Below are 14,442 nucleotides of genomic sequence, written 5' to 3'. Positions count from 1 at the left end.
GGAGGGATTGGGGGCAGGAGGAGAAGGGGACGACAGAAGATGAGATGGCTGATGGCATCACCGACTCAATGGACATGAGTTTGAGCAAACTCTGGGGGTTGGTGATGGACAGGGAGGCCTGATGTGCTACACCTCATGAGGTCACAAAGAGTCGGACACGGCTGAGTGACTGAACTGAACTGAACTGAACTGAACATTAAATATGCAGTTTCAAATCCCAGAGTCTTCCACTGGATACAGAATGTATCAAATTTCATTTGATTAAGTTCATAATCTTGCTTGGAATGGAACAATTCATTCTTCATTTTCATTCTAGTGTTGCTAAAGAATGCATTTGAATGCCCTTTAGTGTCCTTTGCAGGACATTTAGTTAATCTATTGGCTTGCTAGATATAGTTTATTGAATATGGCTATTCATAGCTAAAAGTATTATAAAACCAGCTAAAGGTAGAACGTACATCATGTACCTAGAAGGTGAATTAAATAAGGCTTAAGAGAGTCTCCTGGGAAAGAAATTCTCACCATCAAAGGTGCAATGGAAGAAAGAAAAGGCTCTAGGGAATAGTTGCTTTGATAAGATAAAAAGAAGCCATTTGATAGGAGGAAGCAGGAAGAGAGAGGGGGGAAAATGTGTGCCAAGAGGGTTTCAGAAGAGTGTACTGACCATAATATTTATTGGCAACTCTTGCTTAAATACTATTTAAACCATTGAAACAAACTTAATGCTTCTCCTGTTTCTGTTCAACTCTGTATACTCACTGTTTTCTTTCTTTATTTGAATTGTTATAAATATTAAACTGCTATGCATAAAGGTTACCCATGTATAATGACTAAGACAGAAAAGAACACAATCACTTATTTCTTCTGTCCCTTAAAGTACTGGTATTTGAACTTTGTCCCTTCTCTGCAAACCCTGCCAAAGGTTCTAGGTTTTGAAAACCCAACTTCTAGTCTAACCAGTCTGGGAGAATCGTGGAACCCCACTAGGTAAATGCAATGCTTCAGACTGAAGAATGAATGATATTTGAAAAATGGATTTTTTGCCAAACATACATTACATATCTTATGTATATAGAAAGATATATATATATATATATACATGGGAAAAATTTTGTGTAATGCAATAATTATTCCTTCCCTCTTCACTGCCTTTCTATTATATATCTAACCCCAAGCTCCACACATTTGAGGAATAGAAGTTAAAATAACAGGATTTGATTTAATATGGCTGATGGGAGTATGATACATTAACTTTATTTCCGCCCTCCCCAGTAGGAAAAACGGGAAAAAAACATTATGATGTACAAAGCATCTGCTAAGAAAGCAGCTAGAAGCAATAAAGCAGAGATTTTCTGTCTTCTATAATTAAATCCCTTTCTTTCCTTTCTCTCCAGGCCTATACCAGATGACTTCTTAGGTCTCATGAGCATATTTTACACATCCTCCTGTACAATAACCTCAAGATGAGCAGAGGCAATAATTAGAATCTTTAACCCGTGGGGATTTTGTTATTTGCTTTTTAAGAAAAACTGGTGAGACATTATTTTTATCTAAGAGTTGTTTATAATTTGACCCATGACTCTTGACCAAGAGTGTGTATGGTATTTACTCCATAATACACATAGGTCCCAGCATATACTTTGTCTTCAAATATCTCACCACCAGCCACCAACAGCACCATGTGCACACCCCTCAGTCTCACCCTGGCACACATGTTTTACATCAATGGCATTTGTATTGATTGGTCATTGTAGCTCTAGGCTGCTTTGGGAAGATATGCATTGATTTGTAGCAGGGAATGAATGCCAAGTTTGAGTTTGTTCCTGTCTTATGAGCTAGTATGAGCATTTATATTTATGTATTGCTGGTTCTATGGATCTACGGTGACGTTATTATCTAAGCAGACACATAGTAGATTCTCAAAAAAAAAAAAAGTAAAAGTAAAAGAAGGAAGAATTGGGGAATTATAAGAGAAAAGAAAGCCCCTCTTTCTCTGTTCTCTAACAGAGTTGCCAGATATGGGCTGATTTAGAGAGCTTTCAAAAAATACTTCTTCTGGTGCTAATGGTCAATGTTATCATAGATTTTCAATCAGTATAAGAAAGAAGAAACGGACAATTTAAGCTTTCCTGATATAGAAACACTGACATTTCTATCTGTGTAGGCCAGCTGGCTGCTATACACTTCATCTGCATCCTCTCAGCATTTTATTTGTGACTTGTGGAGATTAAGTGACCTAACTCCACCTGCTGGAAGACTAAGAATTACATCGCTTTGGCTTAAAAAAGCAAATTAGCATCATGAAATGGACAGTGACCTAAAAGCAGAGAATCTGATTAAAGCTCTCATCTTTGCCACTCTTTGGCCACGGAAATCACCTCTTAAAGAGTGACTTAAGATTTTTGGATTGCAACTTCATCATCTGTAAAAGGAAAAAGTGGCTTTAGCAGGCGATTTCTACTGACCCTACAGGCTTAGTTCTCTATGATTCTGATTTAATTTGAATTAAGAAATCTAGATCATAGGTTCTTTATTCACACTGGCTATAAACGGTGCATAGATTACTTTATTCTGGTTTGGTTAACTACTTAGGAGAATACTCACAAACTGTCACCATTTTTGTTATCAGCCATCCTGGTTCTGCCACTTAACACTTGAGGCAAGAACTTAATTCCTTTAATCTCCACTTTGCTGAAGACAAGAATAGATGCTAATACCTCCCTTCAGAGTAGTTATACAGTTTGAATAACATTCTAGGAATACCAGGGTTTTTCCATGGTGATCTTGGAGATCTAGGATGATGTAGAAATGACAGAGTCAGAATTGTATGAGAGTTTGTTTATATTAATTAATGCCAGTACTATGGTGTGATATCATAAACAATTCAGACTCAGGTAAAAGGATATTTTAAACAAGACTAATAATGTCATGAAGAATGAAAAAGCTGTTTATTATTTCGACATATAACTTTCTCCTTGGGACATCCGCTTTGATAGCATGGCAACTCAAATCACAGAAAACCATACCAACATAGACACCCATACACATCCATATACACACATATGCACAGAGAAAACAGTATGACCAAGCTCCCAGTTCAGACCCTGAGGCCTTGACTTATATTGTGTCTATGAACACTCAGTGTCTCAGTGTATCCCAAGTTCAAAAGTTAACATTGAAAACTGAGGACGGTATGTATAACTTGACATCTTGGCATCAAGAATGTTGTTTGTGTTTTCCCTCTCCAAGGACAGATTAAGACAAAAAATACATAGATCTTCCCTGTTAAATAATGAAAAAGTCAATGATTAATGATCAAAGAAAAGAAAGAAGACTCATTTATAAGATTGGTCCTGTTTAAAGAGAACAAAGGGAAAATATATTAACTTAGACTCGATTTCGTCTTAGGTCCTTAGCTCTTAATAAATGAAGTAAAGAAAGGCTTTTTAAATTTTGTTCAGTTAAAATTAGAAGCTCTTGTGCTCATACTGGGCTTCCTCAGTGGCTCAGCTGCAAAGAATCTTACTGCTAATGCAGGAGATGCAGGAGATGTGGGTTTGATCCCTAGGTCAAGAAGGTCCCCTGGAGGAGGGCATGACAATACTTTCCAGTATTCTTGCCTGAAAAAATCCCATGGACAGAGGAGCCTGGTAGGCTACAGTCCACTGGGTCACAAACATTCAGACATGAATGAGGTGACTGAGCATGGGATGGCATGCTCATATTATTTCTTGTTTCTCTCACTTGTCTCCTTATTTGTATTAATAATTTGACCTTATTGTCTACTTCTGACATTTTCATTTTCTTCTAATGTGTTAAGTAATCTCTAATATTTTTACTACCATATAGATCCCAATTTTCCAAGGTTCATATAGCCTGCAGTCAATTCTTTTTGGTGCTTAGACATTCAATGTTTATTTATACCTACTCAAAATCACTGCAGATGGTGATTGCAGCCATGAAATTAAAAGACACTTACTCCTTGGAAGAAAAGTTATGACTAACCTAGATAGCATATTGAAAAGCAGAGACACTACTTTTCCAACAAAGGTCTGTCTAGTCAAGTCTATGGTTTTTCCAGTGGTCATGTATGGATGTGAGAGTTGGACTGTGAAGAAGGCTGAGCACCAAAGAATTGATGCTTTTGAACTGTGGTGTTGGAGAAGACTCTTGAGAGTCCCTTGGACTGCAAGGAGATCCAACCAGTCCATTCTGAAGGAGATCAGCCCTGGGATTTCTCTGGAGGGAATGATGCTGAAGCTGAAACTCCAGTACTTTGGCCACCTCATGTGAAGAGTTGACTCTGGAAAAGAGTCTGATGCTGGGAGGGATTGGGGGCAGGAGGAGAAGGGGACGACAGAGGATGAGGTGGCTGGATGGCATCACCGACTTGATGGACGTGAGTCTGAGTGAACTCTGGGAGTTGGTGATGGACAGGGAGGCCTGGCGTGCTGCAATTCATGGGGTCGCAAAGAGTAGGACATGACTGAGTGACTGAACTGAAACTGAACTGAAATGAAAGATCATAATATTTCTTCTACTTGTATGAATAATAAAAATAAGTCTTTATAAAAAGCAGGAAAACTAGAAACGCTTCCACTGTGCTTCTGTCTATAGATTCTAAAATAATCTTCACTCTCTTTTCATATAGTTGAGATAAAAGTCTCTACTTTTGAAAATTAAAATAAAAATTTATAGGACATTCTTAATGAAGGAAGAAATCATTTTATAATTTAACAAGGTTCATTTTAGTCAAATTCAAAATAAATATTTCATAAATGCTTGAGAACATTTCCTTTACTTCGCCTGTAACTTCAACTAAATGATTCAGAATCTTTTAAAGTGTAACAGAGAATATGACAGTCATGATCTCAGAGATCATTTACAAATTACAAGTTCACTGAATGTAAGTTATATCCTCATATGTATATATTTTGATATAACTAAATATTATTTTCACAATTTTTTTTAATTTTAAAAATGAGTTATAATTTGAAAAGTTAGAAAAGATAATAGCAGAACATGGACTAAAGTAGGATGATGGACACTGGAATTCAAAAGTAAATATCTTGACAATTTGGGTAAGGGATTTTGGTAATACATTCAACCTGTCCTAACATCTGGAATAAGTTTTCAACATTTGCATTAGTGAAGCCTCTAATAGGTTCTGACAGAGTTTTTCCAGTCTTATTTCTAAGCATTTATTGAAACACAGTTAAAATAGTATCCATGTGTACCCAGTTCATCCTTACTACATTCTATAAAGCATGGCTTTGTATAAATCACTGAGAATATGGTCTCATTATTGATTTCAGAATGTGTTCTGCTCTAATTCCAACTCATATCCCTCATTATAAAGTTAGAAACACATGTTGGTCCCAGATTTTTATTTTAGAATTGATCTAATATGTCCTGTATCACTCTTCAAGTAATTTACTTCCCTCTGTCAAAACAAACCAAAGCTATAATGACACTTTCATATTTTATAAACTACACATGACAAAAATATTTTTTTCTGATTATAAAAGTATGACAACCATTTTTAAGAGGTTAGGAAATACTTAAAAGTTTACTGTTAGCATGGGTATCTTGCTTTCCAGATATTTCCTTTACATTTAGATACAGCATATTCTCTTTAAAAAAAAGTATTTTATAAAACTATTTTGTAGCATGCATTTCTCTACCAATATATTATCACAGAAATCACTCTATGGCAATTACTTTGCTTCAGTTCCATCACTTTGACAGGCTGCATACTATTCCACTTATAAAGATAACGTGATTGATTGAACTTCCCTCTTTTTGGTTGACATTTAAATTATTTCAATTAAATTGCTAATATAGTATATTATCCTATAATGAATATCCATTACATGTGTCTCTTCACTTAACTGATTATGTTGTGCATAAATTTCTGAAAGGGACATTGATATATTGAACAATAATTCATATTACTAAATTGTCCTCCTGAATGAATTTGTATAATTTGTATCAATTGTTTTCTGCCAGCAGTGTGTACAAATGCCTATTTCTCCACACCTTCACCAATACTATTAAGTTCATGACTAAGGCATGTTATACTTCTGTTTGTTGATGTTTGTATGTATGTTATCTAATAGGGGGACTTCCCAGGCAGTGATAGTGGTAAAGAACATGCCTGCCAATGCAGGAGATGTAAGAGACATGGGTTTGATCCCTGGATTGGGAAGATCTCCTGGAGGAAGGGACGACAGCCCACTTCCGTATTTCTGTCTGGGGAATCTCATGGACAGAGGAGCCTAGAAGGCTACAACCAACCATAGTGTCACAAAGAGTTGGACATGACTGAAACAACTTAGCATGCACTCATGCATCTCATAGGAGGTCTAAGTAAATATTAAAGTATAAATGTTCAGTTATTCTGTCTAGAACACTGTGACAGAGTAGTAAGCAAAAAAAGACATTCATTCTATATCATAAAGACATAAACAATTCCATCACACATTTCTTTAGACATTCTTTGTATTTCAACATTTCTATAGAAATCCATGTGGACAAAACAGAGTAGTAATTGTAGACTTGTTCTGATAATTGATGAGCAAATTTCATTCATTTAAGATGGGCAGGTCATGGTGGAGAGATCTGACAGAATGTGGTCTAATGGAGAAGGGAATGGCAAGCCATTTCAGTATTCTTGCCTTGAGAACCCCATGAATAGTATGAAAAGGCAAAATGATAGGATACCAAAAGAGGAACTCCCCAGGTCATTAGGTGCCCAATATGCTACTGGAGATCAGTGGAGAAATAACTCCAGAAAGAATGAAGGGATAGAGCCAAAGCAAAAACAGTACCCTGCTGTGGATGTGACTGGTGATAGAAGCAAGATCTGATGCTGTAAAGAGCAATATTGCATAGGAACCTGGAATGTCAGGTTCATGAATCAAGGCAAATTGGAAGTGGTCAAACAAGAGATGGCAAGGGTGAACGTCGACCTTCTAGGAATTAGTGAACTAAAATGGACTGGAATGGGTGAATTAACTCAGATGACCATTATATCTACTACTGCAGGCAGGAATCCCTCAGAAGAAATGGAGTAGCCATCATGGTCAACAAAAGAGTCCGAAATGCAGTACTTGGATGCAATCTCAAAAACGACAGAATGATCTCTGTTCGTCTCCAAGGCAAACCATTCAATATCAGAGTAGTCCAATTCTATGCCCCAAGCAGTAATGCTGAAGAATCTGAAGTTGAACGGTTTTATGAAGACCTACAAGACCTTTTAGAACTAACACCCCAAAAAGATATCCTTTTCATTACAGAGGACTGGAATGCAAAAGTAGGAAGTCAAGAAACACCTGAGGTAACATGCAAAATTGGCCTTGGAATGCAGAATGAAGCAGGGCAAAGACTAATAGAGTTTTGCCAAGAAAATGCACTGGTCATAGCAAACACCCTCTTCCAACAACACAAGAGAAGACTCTACACATTGACATCACCAAATGGGCAACACCAAAATCAGATTGATTATATTCTTTGCAGCCAAAGATGGAGAAGCTCTATACAATGAACAAAAACAAGACCAGGAGCTGACTGTGGCTCAGATCATGAACTCCTTATTACCAAATCAGACTTAAATTGAAGAAAGTAGGGAAAACCGCTAGATCATTCAGGTATGATCTAAATCAAATCCCTTATGATTACACAGTGGAAGTGAGAAATAGATTTAAGGGTCTAGATCTGATAGATAGAGTGCCTGCTAAACTATGGACTGAGGTTCGTGACATTGCACAGGAGACAGGGATCAAGAACATCCCCATGGAAAAGAAATGCAAAAAAGCAAAATGGTTGTCTGGGGAGGCCTTACAAATAGTGGTGACAAGAAGAGAAGGGAAAAGCAAAGGAGAAAAGGAAAGATATAAGCATCTGAATGCAGAGTTCCAAAGAATAGCAAGAAGAGCTAAGAAAGCCTTCTTCAGCGATCAATGCAAAGAAATAGAGGAAAACAACAGAATGGGAAAGACTAGAGATCTCTTCAAGAAAATTAGAGATACCAAGGGAACATTTCATGCAAAGATGGGCTTGATAAAGGACAGAAATGGTATGGACCTAACAGAAGCAGAAGATATTAAGAAGAGGTGGCAAAAATACATGGAAAAACTGTACAAAAAAGATCTTCACGACCCAGATAATCATGATGAGGTGATCACTAATCTAGAGCCAGACATCTTGGAATGTGAAGTCAAGTGAGCCTTAGAAAGCATCACTATGAACAAAGCTAGTGGAGGTGATGGAATTCCAGTGGAGCTGTTTCAAATCCTGAAAGATGATGCTGTGAAAGTGCTGCACTCAATATGCCAGCAAATTTGGAAAACTCAGCAGTGGCCACAAGACTGGGTCAGTTTTCATCCCAATCCCAAAGAAAGGCAATGCCAAAGAATGCTCAAACTACCGCAGGATTGCACTCATCTCACATGCTAGTAAAGTAATGCTCAAAATTGTCCAAGCCAGGCTTCAGCAATACGTGAACCATGAACTTCCTGATGTTCAAGCTGGTTTTAGAAAAGACAGAGGAACAAGAGATCAAATTGCCAACATCTGCTTGATCATGGAAGAAGCAAGAGAGTTCCAGAAAAACATCTATTTCTGCTTTATTGACTATGCCAAAGCCTTTGACTGTGTGGATCATAATAAACTGTGGAAAATTCTGAGAGAGATGGGAATACCAGACCACCTAACCTGCCTCTTGAGAAATCTGTATGCAGGCCAGGAAGCAACAGTTAGAACTGGACATGGAACAACCGATTGGTTCCAAATAGGAAAAGGAGTATGTCAAGGCTGTATATTGTCACCCTGCTTATTTAACTTATATGCAAAGTACATCATGAGAAACGCTGGACTGGAAGAACCAGAAGCTGGAATCAAGATCTCTGGGAGAAATATCAATAACCTCAGATATGCAGATGATACCACCCTTATGGCAGAAATTGAAGAGGAACTAAAAAGCCTCTTGATGAAAGTGAAAGAGGAGAGTGAAAAAGTTGGCTTAAAGCTCAACATTCAGAAAACAAAGATCATGGCATCTGGTCCCATCACTTCATGGGAAATAGATGGGGAAACAGTGGAAACAGTGTCAGACTTTATTTTTTTGGGCTCCAAGGTCACCGCAGGTGGTGACGGCAGCCATGAAATTAAAAGATGCTTACTCCTTGGAAGAAAAGTTATGACCAACCTAGATAAGATATTCAGAAGTAGAGACATTACTTTGCCGACTAAGGTCCATCTAGTTAAGGCTATGGTTTTTCCTGTGGTCATGTATGGATGTGAGAGTTGGACTGTGAAGAAGGCTGAGCGCTGGAGAATTGATGCTTGCGAACTGTGGTGTTGGAGAAGACTCTTGAGAGTCCCTTGGACTGCAAGGAGATCCAACCAGTCCATTCTGAAGGAGATCAACCCTGGGATTTCTTTGGAAGGAATGATGCTAAAGCTGAAACTCCAGTACTTTGGCCACCTCATGCAAAGAGTTGACTCATTGGAAAAGACTCTGATGCTGGGAGGGATTGGAGGCAGGAGGAGAAGGGGATGACAGAAGAGGAGATGGCTGGATGGCATCACGGACTCGATGGACGTGAGTCTGAGTGAACTCCGGGAGATGGTGATGGACAGGGAGGCCTGGCGTGCTGCTATTCGTGGGGTCGCAAAGAGTCGGACATGACTGAGCAACTGAACTGATAGCATCAAATTTTGGGGGAGTTGGAATTATTTTCTAAATTTAAAGTACCACAATGGAACTTGACTTAACTATAGAGAGATGATTTGTCTATCTTAGCAAGATGTGTGTGTGTGTGCTGAGTTGTTTCAGTCATGTCTGATTCTTTGTGACCCTTTGGACTGTAGCCTGCCAGGCTTTTCTGTCCATGGGGATTTTCCAAACAAGAATACTGGGGTGGATTGCCATGTCCTCCTCCAGGGGACCTTCCCAACCCAGGGATGGAACCCATTTTTCTTACATCTTCTGCATTGGCAAGTGGGTTCTTTACCACTAGTACCAACTGGGAAGCCCTATTAAAAAGGTGAGTTTGTGCTGAGTCCCTTCAGTTATGTCTGACTCTTTGCACCCCCAAGGACTGTAGCCTACTCGGCTCCTCTGGCTGTAGGATTTTCCTTAGCAAGGTATCTGGTGATGATTCAGAATGTAGCTTAAATGGAGTATTCAAGTGTGTGTGTGTGTGTGTGTGTGTGTGTGTGTGTGTGTGTGTGTGTGTAGAGAGAGAGAGAAGGAAATTCTTTCACTCAGATATTTTTCTTTGTATTCTTGATAAATACTTTCTCTCTCATCAATTCCCTTAATCTCTTTCCAACTCCATCTTCCTCCCATTTGCCTCATCATCGCTGTTCTCATGGTGACCCTTTTATATCCAGTCCTGCTTTTCCTCCTGTTTGCCTGTGCCCTGGCTTTCCCTTTTCATGTGTTGTGCAGGTTGCCTTTGTTTATCCGCACATTATCTGTGTCATATGTCTTTGGAGCTTCTGTTGTCTTTTCCTTTCCTTTGGGCTACTTTTCCCTGTTAAAATTCTTTCCTTTCACGGTAACTAATTTTAATGCAAAACCCAAGGTTACCTTACTGCCTTTTATCACTCTACCATTTCCAGTTGTTTTTGGACATGCCCAGTCTCTTGATGTGAGCTGCATTTACCTTCTGTGCCATATTTTCTCCCTTTGGATTGCTTTTACTTTTTTAATCCCTTCTTTCACTTTTTCTTTTGATAGTGTTATCTTTAATGGCATCATTTGTTATTGGTGAAATTTTTCATGGGCTTTTTTTTTTAACTCATCACTACTTCAGGTTTATTGATAGTCTTTTTACTTTGCTTTCATGTTCATTTCCATTGAAGGTTTTCTGTTTTCAGTCTTGATTTATTGTTCCCTGGGGTATTCTGTCATTATCTATGAAACATACACATGGCATGTGTTGTGCTGTGCTTAGTCGCTCAGTTGTGTCCGACTCTTTGTGATCCCATGGACTGTGGCCACTAGGCTTCTCTGTCCATGGGGCTTCTCCAGGAAAGAATCCTGGAATGGGTTGCCACGCCCTCCCCTAGGGGATCTTCCTGATCTGGGGGAAACTGAACCAGGGTTTCCTGCATTGCAAGTGGATTCTTTACCATCTGAACCACCAGGAAGCCCACACATGGCATAGTCATTAATAAAATTACCATGTAGGTGACCAAAAAAAGTGATATTTACTTTTATCAATGTACTTATTAGAGCAGAATCAAATATGAGCAAAGATCTGATATCCAGGTGAAGATGTGGAAATTCTTTGGAATATCTGCAATACTACAGTGAAAGCTCAAAACTATAAAATACTCAAAACACAGTGCTGAAAGATAAGATAAAGATGAATTTGAAACACAGTCAAATAATGCCTCTAGCATTATTAAGTCAGGACTCAGAATGACTTTAAATGTCGTCTAACCCATTTTAACATTCATTATCTGAAATCTAACAACATCCCAAAAAAGCATTTAAACATGGATAATCAAATAAAGGTTAGTCAACTAGATTTTAATCTTTTCCTCTATTGAGTGAAATTTTGTCTCAATTCAGATTTATATTTTAGCCTTAGTTCTACTCAATAATTAAAAAAAAATCTTGTTCTTTTGTATCATCATGCTACAAACTTTTGAAAATAGATGCTTTATCTCGTGTTCTTCAACTTGAAAATTCTTAATCCTGACTAGATATTCCCAGTTTCTCTAATTAACTCTTCCTTAGGTAGAATTTTTGAATAAGTTCACCATCTTTGTCAAATCCTTTATAGTATGCTAGGTAAGTATATTTTTTTATATGCTTCTACCAAAATTGAAAATACATCAATTCCTGAGACATTTAAGCACTTAAAAGATGGTCCATCTCCTATATCAATCAAGAGATCATAGTCTTATTATGTTCTGTAAAGTATAATTAACTGTTTTTGGTATTGACACTAATATTAAATTTCTTATAATTTCTGTCTATAGTGTACTATACTATTGCATTTGGATTTTTAGATATGAGTATCTTTTCATATTAATTTGCAAGATTTGGCCTACCATTCTCATTTATCAAGATGCTTTTAAATACTGATTTTATCATTACTATATATTCAGTCATTCTTTCGTTGAGTGATGCCATATTGCATTTATGTGAGTGATAGTGAACAGAACATATTCAAGGGCCGAACTCTGTAAAACTTTATTATGGACTGACAGTCATTCCCTCCCCAGCATTCTTTGAACACCCTCATTCAATCAGTTAGCAATACACACAATTGAAATATCATGTAACTCTACATAAGATTTAATCTCATGAAAATATCTTGTCAAATGCCAATATGTTGAATGCATTTCCCTTAACAAATAGTTTAGTAACTCTTTCAAACTACATTTTATAAGCTTTTTGACTAGGGTAGACTGACCAGGCGCATAGAGTCTCACAATTCCAATTCAAGTTTTGATATAGATAAATTTTGTATCTCTTAGTAGTTCATTATCACATTCTGCCTCTGTATTCTAGGTTACAAAAGCAAAAACATAATTTCAATTCAGTTCAGTTCAGCTGAGTCATGTCCGATTCTTTGTGATGCCATGGACTGCAGCATGTCAGGCTTCCCTGTCCATCACCTACTCCCAGAGTTTACTCAAACTCATGTCCATTGAGTCAGTGATGCCACCCAACCATCTCATCCTCTGTCACCCCCTTCACCTCCTGCCTTCAATCTTTCCCAGCATCAGGGTATCTTCCAATGAGTCAGTTCTTTACATCAGGTGGCCAGAGTATTGGAGTTTCAGCTTTAGCATCAGTCCTTCCAATGAATATTCAGGACTGATTTCCTTTAGGATTGACTGGTTTGATCTCCTTGCTGTCTAAGGGACTCTCAAAAATCTTCTCCAACACCACAATTCAAAAGCATCAATTCTTCAGCTCTCAGGTTTCCTTATGGTCCAACTCTCACATCCATACATGACTACTGGAAAAACCATAGCTTTGACTAGATGGACCTTTGTTGGCAAAGTAATGCCTCTGCTTTTTATATGCTGTCTAGGTTGATTATAGCTTTCTTCCAAAGAGCAATTGTCTTTTAATTTCATGGCTGAAGTCACCATCTGCAATGATTTTGGAGTTCAAGAAAATAAAGGCTGTCCTCATTTCCCTTGTTTCCCCATCTATTTGCCACGAAGTGATGGGACCAGATGCCATGATCTTCATTTTTTGAATGCTGAGTTTTAAGCCAACTTTTTTATTCTCCTCTTTCTCTTTCATCAAGAGCGTCTTTAGTTCCTCTTCACTTTCTGCCATAAAGGTGTTGTTATCTGCATATCTGAGGTTACTATGAAAATGAACAGTATGAAAAAATCATACTTCAGTATCCTTAATTGGGCTTCCCTGGTGGCTCACAAGTAAAGCGTCTGCCTGCAATGCAGGAGACCCAGGTGCAATCCCTGGGTCAGGAAGATCCCCTAGAAAAGGGATTGGTACCCTGAATAAGGGTAGCAGTATTCTTGCCTGGAGAATTCCATGGACAGAAGCGCCTGGCAGGTTATAGTTCATGGAACTGCAAATAGTCGGACATGACAGAGCAACTAACACACATACACACACACACATACCCTTGGTTAGTCGTTATTCATATTGTATAAAAAATATAGTGCTAATATTTTACATATTCTTTTCTTTCCCTCCTTTCATGGTCAAAATATCCAACTCCGATAAAATAATTCTTTGTCATCCAGAAATAAAGACATATTTCTGAAATCCTAGCAGTAAAATTTCTAGAAAGATATAGCAATCTCATAGAATTTAATGAAATTATTCAATAGGCCAATTTTTAATTACACTTAAGAAACAAACAGATTTCCAAGTACATTTTAAACTCTATAAAATGTTTACTATATTTTCCAATCTCAATTAGGTCCATCAAAGGGCTCTTTTTTTTTTTTTTTTTTTTGGAGGCCCCAGCGAGATCAAAGGCCCCATTCATTTACTAGGCATGTGAGCTAATCTATTTTCCTTGATACATTTTACCTATTTGTATTGATTATTAGTGTAAGAACATAAATATCCATAAGTAAAAGACTTGTAGAGATATAAATATACTGAAGGTTGACTAGGTATAAAATCATGAAATTAATATACTAAATTTGAAATCAGAGTTCCATTGATGAACAAGATCTTGTCTTTTTAGCCAATATTTTCTGAACTATTGCTTAGTTTCAGTTAAGCAGTTTGCTGTTGTTGCTTGTTGTTTTAAAATCTTAGTTTCAAAACACTTGGGAAAAGAATTGTACTTGCCCTATAGGACAGCAAATCTCATGCACATCTAGAGAAAATTGCACTAGAATAAGAATATATACTTAACTTTAAGTTATACAATTTTCACTGTTCTGTTCTTCTAATTAACTATGTCTGTAAAGGAGAAACTA

Source organism: Ovis canadensis, chromosome 1, assembly GCF_042477335.2.
Source record: "Ovis canadensis isolate MfBH-ARS-UI-01 breed Bighorn chromosome 1, ARS-UI_OviCan_v2, whole genome shotgun sequence".
Classification (NCBI taxonomy): Eukaryota; Metazoa; Chordata; class Mammalia; order Artiodactyla; family Bovidae; genus Ovis; species Ovis canadensis.
This window is presented reverse-complemented; position numbering follows the sequence as displayed.